An 804-nucleotide genomic window follows, 5' to 3' on the forward strand; every position below is an offset into this window, starting at 1 on the left:
ATGCCTAGAGCAGTATATGCATTAGAAGAGAAGCAATTTTAACTGGAAAAACAACTAGGTGGTTTCAGCGCCAGAGCTACTCGAAATAATTTTGCAGGATTATTTCCAAATCGGTCAGTGCCAGCACTCCGGACAGTGCAAAAAGCTCTGTCAGACTACCAAAGAAACGGATGTTTGAATCTCTGTCTACATAAAGCAGCACCAGAAGTAAGTTTTTTTAAAAGGCCGCTGGAAAACCACGTCACGCTATTCAGAGGAAGGAAGAAGCAAACAGATTTTTTCCCGCTATTAACAGATTTAATTCAACCAAACTGAAAATGCTTCTTCGGTTCAATTAGTTTATTTTTCGATATATTCTGAATTAAACGGATAAGATTTTGCTTTTGAATTTGATCAAACAGGAAAATAAGGCGTAATAAAACATTTTGAATTGAAAAATTATAAGAAATTTTTTTATGCACAATTTTTGCTAGTGAATAATAATAAACAATTTTGCCTAATTTAGAATTTTTCGAAAATGGCAAAAAAAAACATGTTTTTTTCATTTGGAGACTATGCACAAATTAAAAAAAAAGTTGAATATGTCGAACCTAAAATTATTTCAGCTTTAATTAAACAAACGCGGTGTAATTTTTATTTTTGAAAACAAATTTATTGTTATGTTTCCAACGTCCAAAAATGGTCAATTTTACTATTTTTTTTGCGATTTTGACAACTTGCTTAGACCAAGCTTTCAGACGAAAAAATAATGGTGCTTTTTCGTAGGAATAAGCTGATGACTAAGCTGACCCCCCCCCCCCCCCC

Source organism: Belonocnema kinseyi, chromosome 4 (assembly GCF_010883055.1).
Source record: "Belonocnema kinseyi isolate 2016_QV_RU_SX_M_011 chromosome 4, B_treatae_v1, whole genome shotgun sequence".
In the NCBI taxonomy this organism is placed as follows: Eukaryota; Metazoa; Arthropoda; class Insecta; order Hymenoptera; family Cynipidae; genus Belonocnema; species Belonocnema kinseyi.